The sequence below is a fragment of the Haliotis cracherodii genome, unplaced genomic scaffold (assembly GCF_022045235.1).
Source record: "Haliotis cracherodii isolate W230 unplaced genomic scaffold, xgHalCrac1.p SCAF_6, whole genome shotgun sequence".
Taxonomy (NCBI): domain Eukaryota; kingdom Metazoa; phylum Mollusca; class Gastropoda; order Lepetellida; family Haliotidae; genus Haliotis; species Haliotis cracherodii.
Genome location: NW_027266319.1, coordinates 47,855,995 through 47,871,330, shown reverse-complemented (window position 1 = coordinate 47,871,330; position 15,336 = coordinate 47,855,995). Strand labels below are relative to the sequence as shown.

Here is a 15,336-nt window from a genome sequence, read left to right as displayed (position 1 = left end):
AACTGAGAGTCTATGTAACTATGTGTTCATTGTGCTGTCATGCATCAATATTTCACAAAGTAAAATCATTAATGCAATTTTGATATTGGTACAAGGTAACATATGTTTAACATGCAAATAGACAAATGAAATGATTTATCTTCATAAGTAATTCCTCATAATAGCAAAATTCAAAAGAAGCTGCAAAACATTAAAACCAAAACTCATCTAAATTCCACCTAGACACATGCCATAATTGGGATTGTATTCAGCATTAAGAACATTAAGTGTAGTGTGGAAACACTTGCCATCTGATCATCCAAATAAACCCCACAGAGGATGTACCTCCACCGTGTCCACATGTTTGCACCCTCACAAGTGTGAAAACTACATATCAGTGTGCTCAGATGCCAGTCATTATCACAGAAAAACAGGAAGTATGTATGAAGACATAAATGCTAAAAGAACTGCACATGAAATGTGTGTTACACTGAAAGAAGCGCAGTACTCTCTCACTATCACCCTTGTTTGCTTCAATGTGCATCTACAAGTTAGAAACTACAAGTATATAGAATGTTTCAATAAGCCCCTCTAAGTTCATAGAATGTTCCAATGAGCACCTACAAGTATATAAAACACTCCAGGGAGAAAAAACTACAAGTACATAAAGTATTCCAGGGAGAAACTACCAGTACATAAAGCATTCCAGGGAGAAACTACAAGTACATAAAGTATTCCAGGGAGAAACTACAAGTACATAAAGTATCCCAGAGAGAAACTACAAGTACATAAAGAATTCCAGGGAGAAACTACAAGTACATAAAGTATTCCAGTGAGAAACTACAAGTACATAAAGTATTCTAGTAAGAAACTACAAGTACATAAAGTATTCCAGGGAGAAACTACAAGTACATAAAATATTCCAGGGAGAAACTACAAGTACATAAAGTTTTTAAGGGAGAAACTGCCAGTACATAAAGTATTCCAGGGAAACACTACCAGTACATAAAGTATTGAAGGGAGAAACTACAAGTACATAAAATATTTAAGGGAGAAAAACTACTAGTACATAAAGCATTCCAGGGAGAAACTACAAGCACATAAAGTATTCCAGTGAGAAACTACCAGTACATAAAGTATTGAAGGGAGAAACTACAAGTACATAAAGTATTTAAGGGAGAAACTACAAGTACATAAAGTATTTAAGGGAGAAACTACAAGTACATAAAGTATTCCAGGGAGAAACTACAAGTACATAAAGTATTCTAGTAAGAAACTACAAGTACATAGTAGTATTCTAGTAAGAAACTACAAGTACATAAAGTATTCCAGTGAGAAACTGCCAGTACATAAAGTATTCCAGGGAGAAACTACCAGTACATAAAGTATTTCAGGGAGAAAAACTACAAGTACATAAAGTATTCCAGGGAGAAACTACAAGTACATAAAGTATTCCAGGGAGAAACTACAAGTACATAAAGTATTCCAGGGAGAAAATACAAGTACATAAAGTATTTAAGGGAGAAACTACAAGTACATAAAGTATTTAAGGGAGAAACTACCAGTACATAAAGTATTTAAGGGAGAAACTACAAGTACATAAAGTATTTAAGGGAGAAACTACAAGTACATAAAGTATTTCAGGGAGAAAAAGTACAAGTACATAAAGAATTCCAGGGAGAAACTACAAGTACATAAAGTATTCCAGGGAGAAACTACAAGTACATAAAATAGTCCAGGGAGAAACTACAAGTACATAAAGTATTCTAGTAAGAAACTACAAGTACATAGTAGTATTCTAGTGAGAAACTACAAGTACATAAAGTATTCCAGGGAGAAGCTGCCAGTACATAAAGTATTCCAGGGAGAAACTACAAGTACATAAAGTATTGAAGGGAGAAACTGCAAGTACATAAAGTATTCCAGGGAGAAACTACCAGTACATAAAGTATTCCAGGGAGAAAATACAAGTACATAAAGTATTTCAGGGAGAAAAACTACAAGTACATAAAGTATTCAAGGGAGTATCACCGAGCAGCTTCAAGTAAATAGCACATTTCAGAGAGAATCTACAAGTACTTAGAACATTACATTGAGAAACGACAAATAGATAGAAAGTCCCAATGAGCACCATAACGACATAGAATGTTTCAGTGAGTGAGCAACTACAAGTACAAAGAACAAATACACACATCAAACATAGTGGTAGAAAACTATCATTTACTGACTACCGGGTGCCCAAAGCTAGTGCTTAGCTCACTGCCGTCGATACATATGGCTTGGGCCTGTAAACACAATAAACGTTTTGCATGAAATTAGTCCGCATATGGAGGACGTTTACATCTTGTTTACATCTCTGAAGCAGAAGCTGAATCCTCTGGGACTAATCCCAACCTGTTGAAAGGAGATGTATAACAAGCTCCAGAGATCGTATTACATGGAACAACAACAGCAACCCCATCCCCACTGTTAAGTGTTTGATGCTACCAGACTTCGTAACTACCAAGTTATAACAGATAGAAGTGGTTGGTCATTGGATTTACTTCTCAGCTTCCAGAACGCCATCAGACGACGCTAACAGTTACGTGTCCATATATGCGTACAGTAAGGGAGGTAACTCTCAAGCCATCAATACGTAACACCCACCACTTCCTAAATGCCCCAAAGCTTTCCCATCAGACTAACAAAACGCCTTTATTGCTGTAAACATCAGGTGACATTTGTCTTCACACATGCCAAAGGCATGAAACAGAAAGTCCTTGTTCTTAACAGCTTAGTTGCTGAAAACCGAAAGCATATTTGAAACACTTCCCAAACTTTCAACACAATAACAGTTATGAATTGATTCCGTCCTTAGTAAGGCACACAGTTCATAACATAAAAACTAAACAGTTCTTCGTCCTTTCAAAAAGGCTTACAGTCCATAACACAATTTTACTGCAAAACAGCTTTACTTTAAAGTTCTTAATTTGTAAGATAACTTCTGAATCTAGACGGTTGTTTGATCACACGACCACGAGAAGTTCTCTTCTCAGTTGTCTCACTTGACTGTCTAGTTGTCTGTGTAGGAATCTGAACTCTCTCTGTAGTTTTGCTTGATGTTTGGTCTACAGGCTTGTCAGTACAGTTCCTCATAGGAGTTTCAGCGGAAGTTCTTTCCACACACAGATCTGGTTCTAACCGGTTCCTTTCAGCCATATCTGTATCCACAAACAATGGAGGAGCTTCATGAGACTTTCTCAAATGTCGTCTGTTTCTGCGCAAGTTACTGCCATCTTCTGTACGCAGTTCATACGACCTCACATCCACCTGTTGTTTTTATAACAGCTTTCTTCCACTGTTTGTCGAACTTAGTAGGCTTGACTCTTACCACATCTCCCTCCTTCAGAGCAGGAAGTTCGTTGGTGCCTCTATTGAAGTAGTAAGATTATTTAGATTTTTTACAAGCTATCTTGTCTGACACACCATCAACGGTCTTTGGTTGTAAAAGTGTACTTGCTGTTGGGAGTTTGGTCTTTGTTCTCCTGCTAAAGAGTCGCTGTACTGGAGAAAATCCTATTCCCTCTGTCGGAACATTTCGCCAGTCCAGGAGAGCTAAGTAAGGATCAGTTTGGGCATGTAGTGACTTTGTCATCAGCTTCTTAGCTATCTTCACCGCGCTTTCAACTTTCCCGTTGGATTGTGGGTAACGAGGTGACGACGTAACATGCTCAAATTCATAGTTGTCTAAGAACTTACGAAAAGCTTCAGAGTTGAACGGTGGACCGTTATCGGAGATAATCTATTTTGGAATCCCATGTCTAGCTAGATGTGACTTGAGCTTCTTGTTGATTGCAGGAGCTTTCTTGCTGTGGAGTCTGTCAACTTCAAAGAAGTCGAAATAATAGTCCACAGTAATCAAAAAGTCTTTCTGATCAAACTCAAACAAATCGCATCCCAGTTTCTCCCAGGGACGAGTAGGAATTTGATGACTGATCAAAGGCTCCCTGCTTTGGTCTTGTTGTAGGGTGTTGCAGGTTTCACACTTGCTTACAAGATCTATTATCTCCTGTCCCATGTTCGGCCAGTAGACAAGTTCTTTTGCTCGTCGTATACACCCTTGCACACCGATGTGGCTTGAGTGAATTCTCTCCATGATGTTGCCACGAATTCTTGCAGGTACAACAACACGCTCGCCCTTGAATACTACGCCATTCTGCATAGAGAGTTCGTCCCGAAAGGTAAAGTACTCACGTACTGAGTGTGGTACATCTTCCTTTGACGTGGCCAGCCTTGCTGTATGAGCTGCATCAGCTTGCTCATACAAGTATCTTTACTTGTGGCTTGTTTCAGTTCAGCTAGTCTCTGTTGAGATATGGATAAATACTCAACCATTTGAATTGTCTCAATGTCAATAGCTGTTGGGCTCCTCATGTCTATCATCAACACTTGGCTTTCGTCAGTGATCAATTGTCTGTCATGTGGTAAGTACGCACGACTTAATGTGTCAGCCATGAACATCAGGCTTCCTTTCTTGTACACCACTGTAAAGTCGTACTTCTGCAACCGTAGCATCATGCGTTGCAGCCTTTTAGGTGCGCTCAGGAGGCTCTTTCTCAAGATGGTTTGTGGTCTGTCTCTATGGTCACCTTGCGTCCATACACATACTGGTCAAAACGTTCCAGTCCAAAGACTATTGCAAGCATTTCCTTTTCTATCTGAGCGTAATGTTGCTCTGTGCTTGTCATTGATCTGGATGCATATGCCACTGGTTGTCCATCTTGCATAAGACATGCTCCGAGGCCACTTTGTGAAGCATCACATTGGAGATGTGTGACAGCTTCATTATCAAAATATTTCAGAACAGGAGGTTCTGACAGAATGTGCTTAATCTTCTCCAAGCACTGTCCATGTACAGTGTTGTCCCATCGAAAGTTCACTTCACCTTTCAGCAGATCTCTCAGTGGAGCGGTGATTTCAGAGAGATTGGGTACAAACTTTTGCACATAGTTGACCATCCCCAAGATGCGTTGCACACCTTGTTTGTCAGTAGGTGAAGGCATTTTCTTGATAGCCTCAACCTTGGTCTCATCAATTTGGAGTCCATCAGCAGTGAGTACATGACCCAAGTAGGGCACTTTTGGCAGTTTCAACTTCAGTTTAGACTCATTCAGTTTGATGTCCTTCGCTCGACAACAATTAAAAAGGGCGATCAATTTCTTGTCGTGATCGACCTCAGCATCCTGATCAGTTTCTCCCATGCCGTAAACTAAGATATCGTCATGAATCGCACGAACACCATCCAGTCCAGATATGGCATCATTCAGTCGTCGTTGGAACTCTTCAGGAACTGGTGAGAGGCCAAATGGCATACGGAGCCAACGGAACTTTCCCCAGGGAGTTTCAAACGTTGTCAGGTAACTGCTCTGTTCATCCAACTGAACATGCCAGAACCCATTTTTGGCATCCACCAAAGAGAAACATTTGGCCTTGGCCAACTTAGGCAACACATCATCTATAGTCATTATCGGATAATGGTTTCTCTTAAGTGCCTTGTTTAACGGTTTCGGGTCGATACAGATCCTGATTTTGTTTGTCCTCGGTTTCTGCACCACCACCAAAGCTGACACCCAGTCTGTTGGTATGTCAACAGGTGTAATAACCTTCTGCTCCGTCAGTCTTTCCAGTTCAGATTTCAGCTGAGATTGTACAGCAACAGGAATCTTGCGACATGGTAACTGTACTGGGGTTACAGTATTGTCAACCTCCAAGTGTAGAAAGCCTTCCAGAGTTCCCTCACCATCAAACAAATCCTGATAATTTTGTTTGATATCAGTCATTTCCAGTTTCCCAGGCTCAAGTGAAGAGTCAGCAGTTAGATTCACCTCGGGTGATTCCATCAAAAGAATATTGTCAAAGTTCACAGTGATCAGTTGCATCTGTTGAACAGCTCGTGGCCCTAATATTGGTTTGCAACCCTTCTCAGAAACAATTAGAAACTCAACACTGTACCTGCGGCCATTCATGGGGTTTTGTAGTGACACACGTATCTTCCCAAGAGGTTTTGTCTCAGCACCATTGTACATTCGCAGTGTGGAAATCAGATTAGTGTCCAATTTACTGAAGTTGTCATCCCTGAACACTTGAGTATACACAGAAGAAGGCAGAATGTTAACAGTTGACCCACAGTCAAGTTGAAATTCAACTTCCTCTCTATTCACAACCTATGTTGCAAATATCTTTTTGGGGTAATTCTGATTGACCAAGTTCATTTCATCAACTTGTACAGAATTGACACAGTCAGAAGTTACAGACATTACAAACTCTTCAGACTCACTATCTTCAGTATCACTATCCACCATGTGAGCCCTGTCTTTGCTCTTTCCAGGACACAAAGCAGCAAAGTGATTTCTCTTTTTGCATTTTGCACAAGTTCACCCCATGCCGGACATTCTTTCTTTTGAAACTCATGCCTCTTTCCACAGAACTTACATTTGAGCAGTTCAGATGTTTTGATCTGTTGCTTAGCATTAGGTTTATGTGACTTGTTGGGTTTCCTTGGACTTACAAACTGAACATCTTCAGCTTGCGATAGTGATTTCAGACGTCTCGTCGCACTTTCATGCGACCTACAAATATCTATGCAGTCCTTTAAAGACAGTTTTGATGCTTGTAACAATCTCTTTCTTGTTGCATTATCGCGGATGCCCATTACCATCCTGTCACGGGTCAATGACTCCGCTAAATCCCCATAGTTGCAACTCTTTGCAAGATTTCTTAATACTGCAACATAAGAATCAATGGATTCGGATTGTTCCTGGTCCCTTCTGTTGAAATTGTATCTTTCCCAAGTTTCATTTGTTTCCCCTATACAAATAATGTTCAAGTTTTTCCAGTATTTTGTCCACCTTCTGTCTATCTGCTTCATTTTCAAATTCTAATCCATCTACAATGTCTAAGACATCTGGACCAATACATGTCAATAGGGTAGCCGATCGACATTCCTCACTATCAGTCCTAGTGCGAGAAGCAAGCTCATAATTTTCCCACATTCGTTTGAATTTCTTGAAATTTGTAGACAGATCACCTTTCAGATCTAATCTAGTAGGCCGTGGAATGTTAACTGGTATGTGAACAACTTGGGGTGCAGCCTGATTACCTTCTGCCATGATCAGTCAAAAACAGTAATCAAGCAATATGGCGTAATGGCTTTCCGTAGATTCAATTACACACAGAATAGTATTCAGTCAGTTCAGATAGAAAACACCGTTGTTCTCATAGATCATATCACAAACAGTTTAGATTACTGGTTGAAATCCCTTACAGTCAGAGTATATATCAAATTTCACAACGAAATATGACACAGTTCAGTAGATTTACCACGCCATATCGGTATCACGAAAATAGGTGACATGCATCAGAAACACACGCGGTCAGTCAGACAGGGAACAGAAACAGTCAGAATAGGGAATTTCAACACAGTTCAACGTTATGATAGCAATCTAAGTTTTACTTCTGACACCATGTTAAGTGTTTGATGCTACCAGACTTCGTAACTACCAAGTTATAACAGATAGAAGTGGTTGGTCATTGGATTTACTTCTCAGCTTCCAGAACGCCATCAGACGACGCTAACAGTTACGTGTCCATATATGCGTACAGTAAGGGAGGTAACTCTCAAGCCATCAATACGTAACACCCACCACTTCCTAAATGCCCCAAAGCTTTCCCATCAGACTAACAAAACGCCTTTATTGCTGTAAACATCAGGTGACATTTGTCTTCACACATGCCAAAGGCATGAAACAGAAAGTCCTATGCCGCGAGCTACCTTAATAACAAAGCCATAAGCACTTCTGGTTTAATTACATCACATCCAGTTTGGGAAAACACACGCCCAATGGTGTGGCACTGACCTTCAACATCATCCAACCACAGGAGAGAATACTACTTGTTGGAAACTTAGGTGATGTTACAAGTTTAGGTCGCCATATCATACTGCCAATACTTCCTGAAGGAATGGCCTTCAAAGCGACCTTGATATCCGATACAAACATGCGTAGATTTTTCATGAATTTGAATCGTTTCATAATCTAGTGACTTTGACAGTACATGGAGACTCCACCTCAGAGACTAAGTACACTAAGTTTTGTCACATTACAATCGATAGAAGGCTGCTCAATGTACTGACTATGTACAAGAGTAACATGTCAGTTGTTGTATCCTTCCCATTAATACCTGTGCAAGTGTTAGCACCATTCTCTAGCCTCTGGCCTGGCACTGGTGTATTAGTGCTATGTCTTGACGATCCAATTCCTGAGATTTCGCTGCCTGAGAAGGTTTTTGTTCCAACTCAATTTTCACTACTTTACCGTAAATCGAGTGTGGAAGTTTGGAGTGTTCACATCAATGGACCTTATACTGTGTGACATGTAACATAACACCAAGTATATGCATTTAGCAGGAACGACACAATGGTGACAAAATATGGCCCACAATATGGTGTTGAAATTGTTGAAACAAAGAACTTTCTTCCATTAGATACAACTGTGTACCACAATAATTTGGAGAAAAAAAATTCTGACTCATAAAGTGTTTTATCTAAATTCGTGTATAAAACTTAATTGCCTTTTCTGTAAGTCACATCATGAATGTAAATATGCGACTATATTATAAAATATTACAGATTAATCAGGGTAACCTGATAACCATACACGAATACATGCGTAGTTTAGGAACCAGTTGAAAGTGCATACCATTTTGCCATGTTTATGATTAAAAGCACTGAAAAAATGAGATCACGACTTTCAGTGTATTTTCAAAAGTTAAATCTGAAACCGTAAAATGTAAAGCATTCAACATCAACAATATATTTGAAATAGAAAAAATAAAATAAAATAAGAAAGTGTGTTTGCTGCTGCACAAGCTTTATATCACAACTGGAAGTACTGCTACAATAAGCAGATGTAAGATGGAAGTTTTTATGAATGCACTTATTGGTATTTTTAGATTATTCGAAATGTTAAATCCATTTTCGTTAAGATATGTTCTGTTGTAACACAATTTTAGTGTAAAGGACAAGAAAACAGAGAACACTATGACACAGAAATCTTTCCACAAAATGGTCATCATGCAAAGTCCATCAAAAGCTTATGCCAATGAATGAGTGTTAAAATCAACCCAACATTAATACTGCTTGAAGGCAGCAATATTTTTCAACTTAGAAAAGAGGCGTATGTCCAACTTGAACTTATAGGAAATCAATTATTTCATCCATAAAATACTCCTAAATTGAAAAACAGGGGTTACTTCAACTGAAACTGGTTTAGAACAATTAAAGAAAATAAACCATAAATATCAGGTGTGGAAACACTTGGATTAATATCAGCTGTGGAAACTCTTGAGTATCAAATATCTGTAACAAAGACATCGGTTTTCTTAAAGGAAAGTGCTAACTTAGAAAATGTTTCTGTAGCAAACTTAGGTCCTAGTGCCTATCGTTTAAGATTGTAACTAAAGTAAAAGCTTTTCATTATCTTCTTATGCATGTGTGAAATTATAGCCTTACCTTTCTGAAATTCAAGATTTAAGTGAAAGACTTCACAACGATACCCATTTAGCAACACACAGAGAGAGGGTGGGTGACGGCTTATTTGGATCTGCAACAACTTAACCTTTCGACAACTCACGTTCATATTACACCTCAAAGTAAAATCTAATAAGCTTGACATACAAATACAAAAGTTGTTGGAACATACCAACTTTTAGGATTCTTTTCGTTGGTAAAAGAAGAAACTAGTAAAAAAAGCATGTGCTCAAACCATGTGTTCAGTTGTTACAGAACAAAACAAACTTAAATTAGAGAGACTAAAATTACACACGTTCTTGCCGATATGCACTGAAAACCTCAACCTTGTTTTGCTTTGTTTTGTTTGTTGTTTAACGCCGCCCTCGGCAATATTCCAGCTATGTGACAGTGGTCTGTAAGTGATTGAGTCTGGACCAGACAATCCAGTGATTGACAACTTGAGCATCGATTCACGCAACTGGGATACGATGACATGCATCATATAAGTCAGCGAGCCTGACCACCCAATCCCGTTAATCTCCTCTTACGACAAACGCCTTTGACGACAAGAATGGGTTGCTGAAGACCCATTCTACCTCGGATCTTCAAGGGCCTGTTTTACTTTGGAAACGTACGTGGTTAAAGTGGATAAAGATGTGTTCCTATTCCCTGCCATGACATCAAAGGAAAAAACTGATCGCGTATAAAATAAGGTCAAGAAACCCAGAAAACTTCAAGTCTAAATTTTAGTGTCATTTTCTTGATAGAACTCTGTTAATTGTGGCTTTAATATTGCGCAACTGTGATTATGCACGGTCGCGTAGATCAGAGCTGTGGCTTTCAAACAATACCAAATACTGATTTTGATACTAGAACAGTAACTATATATCTGATGCCACGAGTTGCAGATGTACAAGGCTGATTCTATGCCCACTCCCCCACCCCCCACCACCCTATTTATGTATTATGTTTAGACTACCTCCGATGAAAAGATTAACAAACAATGATGTTTTGTGGGATATAATGGGCAGTGTGGATGAGGCAGTCGGGGGGATAAGCAAGGTCCTACCGCGGACTAGAAATCGCATACAGACCCTATCGCGGGTCAAGTTGTCCCTCCACCGTGCTTGGCAGACAGGACCCACAGCAAAGATACTATCACTCCCCCCGCGGAAACAGCGGGCAGAAGAATTTGGGCTCCCGCTGTAATTAGCAGGCAGCCAGAGTATCATACACACACCAGCATGGTGTTAAACCAAATCCCCCGACTGCACCATGCCCACTGTACCAAATTTATTGCAATAGAATAACAACAATAAGAACGATACATTTATAAACTTGATAAGACTTTGTACAATGTTGTTCACTGTGGAAAGAAGGCGCAACCTGACAATTGGGGTGGTTTGGGGGTGGAGGGTGGAGTTAGTGAAAAAGTACGTATTATCCCGTTACCCCCGTGGAACCGCAACAGGCAGGAACGGCTGGTGAGTCTGTGTTTGTTTCTGCTAGGTATACTGTTAAGCGGTGAGTTGAGTAATGCGGATATATTTGCTGTAACAGTTTGATTTCCAACGCCCATATTCCTGAATCTGCTTGGAACTAACCCCATTAATTGCTGCTGTGGTAGCCGCTCCAATGCGAAAAGAGTGTGACGAAAACAAATGAAGATTGAGGTGTGGTAAAGAAAATGACAGGGCCTTTCTTAACATTGACTGAAATTGGAATCTAGTTAAAGGACGTCCATCAAAATGGACGAACACATGACCGTGCACTGGTGGTCTGATGGATAGAAACTGTTGCATTGCTCTGACAGGACACAGTCTAGAGTGAGGGATAGCTGTTTTTTGTATTTGCACACCTCTGCCGCCCTGATCCGTTTTGGATGAGCTTAAACATATCGTTATGTGACTTATATCTGCTGCCACATGAATATCAGACAAAAGACACGCCTTATGCGAGAAATCCTTGGCTGACCCTGCCACCAGCTCGCTGATTCTAAAGAATCCAAAAAATGCAAGCAGGTATGCAGCTGTGAAAAGAGACATTTCGTAAACTGAAGCACAAACTACCGGTAATGCTGTGACAATAACAGACAATAAGTCAACTGTAATTGGGAGTCGAGTGTCAGCCTTCTGTTTCTGTCTGACAAATCCAATCAAGGCTTTCTGAATAAGAAAATGGGATGTTAGGTCATGCATACCATGTAACTTTTGCCATGTTGTTAATGCTGATATATACGACTTTGCCATGCGAGGAGATTTTCCTGTTAAGGAGAGATGAGCGATAAAATGCATAAGGTGATCAACCGGGGCGGGCCAAATGTGTGGCAGGCTGAAAGAGATGCGGAAAACATTAAATGACTTTAGTGCAGACTCATACAGGTTCCATGTGTTGAGTGCTAGAGAAGACTGCACTAGACGTTGCACCTCTGTCGTCAGATCTGCCATATGTCCTGTGGTATGTGTGCTGGTATCTCGTCTGCCCGCGGTGCTGCTTCTTTGAACCTGGACCACTGAAATCTCGAAAGTGCATCAGCTATAACGTTTGCATGCGTAGGAATATACGATGCTTTGAACAAGATATTATGTTGTAAATAGAGGAGTATCAGGCGCCTAAGCAACGACATAACTCGTGGTGGTTTTGCTGTTTGTTTATTGATAATTGCTACCACTGCTTGGTTGTCACAAACAAACAACACTCGCTTGTTTCGTAGATGTCTGCCCCACAGTCTTACTGCCAATACAATTTAGTCCTTCCATTCTGCACCCACTCGTTAGGCCATCTGCCATTGGCCCATCTGCCCATGAAAAAGGCTCCGAAACCATGGTTACCTGATGCTTCGGTAAACAAATGTGTATCCGATGAATTGATCCACTCTGAATCTATAAATTCAGTAGTGCCATTGTGGTTTTGAAGAAATTGCTGCCATAAATTGAGGTCCTCGCGTATGCCTTGTGTTAATCTGTGGTGAGGTTTTGACCCTCCGCGCTGTGCGTCAATGAGGCGTCTTAAAAAGGCGCGACCAATCGGAATTGCCCTACATACAAAATTAAGTTTCCCCACCAAGGACTGCAAGTAGTGTAATGTTGTTTTCTTCTTAAAAGGTGATAAAAGAGTATCTATTTTTCTGTGTAAGCGGCACTACCTTATACCTCGGTATGCTAATTTGCGCTTTGACTGTGTCTATTGTGATACCCAGGAACGTCATGTTTGTTGTAGGTAGAACCGTTTTGTCCTTTGCGACGGGAACGCCCATGTTTTGTAATAACTCCAGGGAGCAACAGGGAGTTTGTTGACACTTATTAGAGGCTAGTGCTGCCAATGCAAAATCATCCAAATAATGTTGTATGTTATCATTTTTGGTATATTTCCTGAGTACCCACTGCAAAAATGTGCTAAACTTTTCAAATGTTGCACATGATATGGAACAGCCAAATGGAAGACATTTGTCAAAGTAGAAATTATGTTTGAATTGTATGCCCAGAAATTTAAAGTCATCTGGTCGTATAGGTATGAGGCGAAATGCAGACTTTATATCAAATTTTGCCATGTATGCACCCTTGCCTAATCCTTGTATCGCGGATAGCACCTGGTCAAAGCTAGTGTACTTGACTGTTGACACCTCGTGTGATATGTAGTCGTTTACAGACTCTCCCTCAGGGTATGACAGATGGTGAATAAGTCTGAACGTTTGCTGAACTTGTTGATTATTGTGATTTGACTTCTTCGGAACGAGACCGATTGGAGAAACTATCATATCTTGAAATGGTGGTGCTGTAAATGGACCTGCAATTCTACCTAGATCAACTTCTTTTTGTAGCATTGTTGCCACCATGTTAGGATGTTGTTGTGCGGATTTTAAATTGTATGCCATTCTAGGACCCGGTGGACCCGTGTACTGTAGTGGAAAACCTCGAGAAAAACCTTCCGATAAAAACATAGAATCTGATGCGTAGAAGGGGGTGTAAATACTGAGCCAATGTGACAATACACGCATACTAATGGGTGTTGGCGCTAGGCCTTGAGTTGGTATTGTTTGCGTTGGGTTTTGTTTGAGTACGGGGGGTTGTAACGCCCCCTTTTTGACGAAAGCATGTGTGTGCGCCGTGTGCAGTGCTGTCACATGTGATGCATTTGTGTGCATATCGGCAGAAAGACCTTGTACATCCGAATTTGTTAAAATCCCAGCAAAACTTTGGGGTGCTACCGGTATTTGCGCTATCCGCGTTGAGATTGCTGCGGTTGGTGGTAGTGGTGGTGTTTGTGACGCGCACGTGTGCTGCTTGTTGATTTGGAAGCATATGTTGTAACCATAAATGGCCATCTATTGCCCACCAGGATCGAGACGGGTCGCGTTGCATCCTTTGTCTGAAACTACGGTCATATTGCAACCATGAATCTCCGCCGAACCTAATAGCAGCTCCCGTGATTGTTTCGCTGTAGGTAAGCAGATCCTGTATCTTATCCGGGTGTTTTTCTATGTATACGCTCATGTAGACGTTAAACGCCTATGTCCATGCGCCAATGCCTAATGGACGCGTTTGTTGTTGTTTGGGTTTAAAAATAATCTGACCTGTGGCGTCGAGCGCCAATGTAAATGCCGACATCTCTTGGGGTGTCTGATATTGGGCCGATATTAGTTGTTTTAGCTCAATGAATTCGCCGTTGTGTATTTTTTCCCGTAGTTGTTGGGAAACATGTGATCCGATGTGTTCCGCTCTGACGTTTAACTGTAGACAGGGTGTATTTGTCGAGGATTGGGTGTTTGTGTTTGTTGTTGGGACGGATGCGTGTTATGTGCGTTTTCGCGTGCTAATGTACTAATGTTTATGTGCCCTTCATTGTGTGAAGACCTATCCCCAGTCGGCATCTACGTGTCCCCGTTTGTGAGCGTGCTGTTAGCAAGCCTTGCCGTATTTGTAGGAAGCACTGTGTTAGCCGAGTTTGCATTATGCATAATATTGCTTGATAAAAACAAAATCACTATCCAACGTACCTGCAGTGTTCTGTGGTACTCCGCTGATCAGTCGTGAGCCAATTGGCGCATCCAAGTCTGTTCTATCCACATTTCTGCTAACCCCCGTCCTACTGGCTTTCGGACCCTTCACCAGTCGGTGGGTCAGCGCCGCTTTCCTTTTAGTAGGCATCCCAAACGAAGTAATGAGGTGAGGTGAAAACGCTATAGAGGTGAAACCGAAAGAGGTGAAATGCTAACCGCCGGACGCGTTGTGTTGTGTTGTTAGAATGACTTGACGGTTGGGGAGTAAAAGAAGTGACGTCACGAGACCACGTGTAGTGACGTCATGGGAGAAATGACGTATGTTGCCATGGGGAGTATATTGGCGTGTCTTGTGAAAGGAGAATGTTTGTAAACAAATGGTGGAAACTGGTAAATGGGAATAGTTACTAGTATTGTTTATGCGGAGCTGACCATAAACCGATTTAGCTAAATAATGCTAAATCATATTAAATAAGAATAAAAGAAGCAATGACAACGTTGACAGCAATTAGAGCTACTGGTATTCCAATGATGACAGCAACACTAGGATAACTTTTGGTGGGTTCTGGAAAGAGCAAAGACGAAGTGTGAGGTTCAAAAAATATATCAGGTAAATGACATAAAATCAAATAGTGTAGGTATTTATCTAGATGAACAGTACGTTCTGTAATATGCCCAGAATGAATAGCATGTTGCACTGGTGAAAATAATGAATATATTTTGTGTGGAAATTACCCAAACGTAAAAGTAATTATGTTGATAGTGAAAATGAATAGATTGTTTGATGGTGCTCAGTAAATAAAGAGTGTGT

The 15,336-nt window shown here is 40.6% G+C and overlaps 1 pseudogene; it reads right to left on the bottom strand.

The window, feature by feature from the left end:
• Nucleotides 1–11,896: 11,896 nt before the first annotated feature.
• Nucleotides 11,897–14,673, bottom strand: LOC139444772 (uncharacterized; annotated as a pseudogene).
• Nucleotides 14,674–15,336: the final 663 nt, after the last annotated feature.